General features: G+C 36.8%; 1 long non-coding RNA gene across 1 annotated transcript; it reads left to right on the top strand.

Moving 5' to 3' along the window:
* The first annotated feature begins 1,475 nt into the window (after positions 1 to 1,475).
* LOC125541666 lies at positions 1,476 to 1,933 on the top strand. Its single transcript, XR_007297619.1, has 2 exons — positions 1,476 to 1,566; positions 1,648 to 1,933. It is a non-coding gene; the product is annotated as an uncharacterized LOC125541666 (long non-coding RNA).
* Positions 1,934 to 2,277: the final 344 nt, after the last annotated feature.

Below are 2,277 nucleotides of genomic sequence, written 5' to 3'. Positions count from 1 at the left end.
CAAATTTCATACTAATGGAGTGGAGCTACCAAAATATCTATTGAGGTAAAATCACTATATACATATTGTTTTCCCCCATTGCGTCAGGCGACACACATCTGTTGCAAAGAAATAGGCATCACCTGCGTGCTTGCTTTTGTTTGTTTCTAGCCGGCAAGAATCCATCGAGTCTTCCTCTATGTGTGCAACCTTGCCAGCATGGGAATCAATCAAGGTAGGGGCAGCCAACATTAAGTATGTGCAGTCTTGCCGGGATCCAATCTATTGACTCCTTCAGCCAGCTTTGCACTATGTGCACGACGTCCATGCTCGAAAGCACTTTGCAAGTGGACCATGCACGGCTCCACCGGCCTTGCGTCGACAATTCAAATCCTTATCTTATACTTCCTCTGTCTGAAAAATCTTGTCTCAAGCTTGTCCCTTAAATGGATGTATCTAGCACTAACTTGGTGCTAGATACATCCATTTGAGGGACAAGCTTTTTCGGACGGAGGGAATACTACTAGATAGACACGTACTTTTTTATGCAATTCTTATAATTTATAGAAGTAGAAGAACTGATTATGTGAATTGAATATATAATCCCATGTGTAGGTGCTATCCAAGTGTTGTGATTATTTAGCACACATAACTTGCAGGGAGATAACTCTATAGTATGAAGACTTTAAAATACGAGTGTGTGTCGTTGGTGTTTTTGAAACCATCTTCCATCACGCCTAATATTTTTGTATTTGATAATAGTAATTGTTCAGCCTTTGACTGACATATGGATGATATTTGTAATATATATCTTTCTTCCATATGACGGTAACATTATGATGAAGGTGGAACCATAGAGAGATGTGTATTTTTAATTGAGATATTTTTAGGAGTACCTTTGTGAAGCTGATATATCTTTTTTTTACAAGATATGGTTGCACTTGCTTCATCTACATAGGCTGTCTGGAATGCCATGAGGCCGGGATTGGTGTAGGAAATCTTCAAAGCTATTATATTGGTCTCAAGAAACTTGCAATACATCAATGCATTATTATTTTTAATTTTTTTACTGACACCACAGCTACCACCTCTTCACTAAATGACAGAGGTTGCCAGCAACTGCACATGGAAAGATTTAATGTTATATTATGTCTACTAATCAATAAGGAGGGAGATCAAATTACTGCTCTCAAATATTCACCTGATTGATTTTGAAAAGAGGGTTAAAAATGGTGTTATGAATGAAGATGGATGGGGTTGAGGGCTGGGAGAAAGATGTTGTATTGCAAGAAGAAGTTGGTTAAGAAGACTGACGATTATGAGAATGAAGGACACAAACTTTTGAATTAGACCAATTGTTTGATCGATCATTTTGTTCTCTTGAAAACGATATATGATCAATTTTAGTATTCTGATGTCATTGAAGAATATAGGAGGGACAAAGAGATGTGCTATTGCCAGGACAGTTATGACTCTCTATTAAGGTATTCAGGTATGATTCTCCATGGTCATGCTTCTCCTGTTCACCTGGAAGTTTATTGATGGGAGGGAAGCCACTTCTGCTTTGATGATTTCTTGGAAGTTCAGGTTAAAACACTTTCGCTCTTAAAGTCTGTTTATCAATTCTTTGGATAACCTATTTAATGATTGGTTTTGATTTTCATACAGCTAGGTGAATTTACAATACAAGTCAGATTATTTGCGAGAGAATTTCATTCCCTAGAATCATTGTCATTCTTGTTGCCTACAAGGTACTTGAAGAAAATGCCCGAGACATATTTTAAGGAGTATAATTCAGCACTAAGGCTATTATTACAACGATGGAATCTTTGTTGTGGTAGTTATGTCTCCAAATGCGTCGATCCCTATCGGCTACTGAAGTAAACTTATTTATTTTTTCTGTGTCGATTTCTATTGGCTTACTGATAGGTTATTTATTCTTTTCGAATTTTAATTCCTTGATCTTTGCCTCTGCCCATCTCCATATCACATAGAAGGTGCTCAGTGCAATGCATCATGCAGTGATTCCATGATAGGAATTAGGAACTGCTCATCATTTGAATGTTTCTACAATTTTCCTGCTTGTTAGAACATGTTTGATGTACTTACACATTAACAAAAATGACTTGTAGCATTCATGAAAATATTTGGGTTTGGTCGTCTACTTTTTTACTGTTTATTTACTCATGAAGATAGCAGATGTTCCTGTTTTTAAATATAGTTATCTGTGCTTCCAGTTGGTAGAGATCAAAGTATTAACTCGCCGATGTAGGGAAAAAGAGCTCTTTTATAGACACT

Source organism: Triticum urartu, chromosome 2 (assembly GCF_003073215.2).
Source record: "Triticum urartu cultivar G1812 chromosome 2, Tu2.1, whole genome shotgun sequence".
NCBI classification, from domain to species: Eukaryota; Viridiplantae; Streptophyta; class Magnoliopsida; order Poales; family Poaceae; genus Triticum; species Triticum urartu.
Note: the sequence above shows the minus strand (reverse complement) of the source record. Positions and strands in the feature narration are given on the sequence as shown.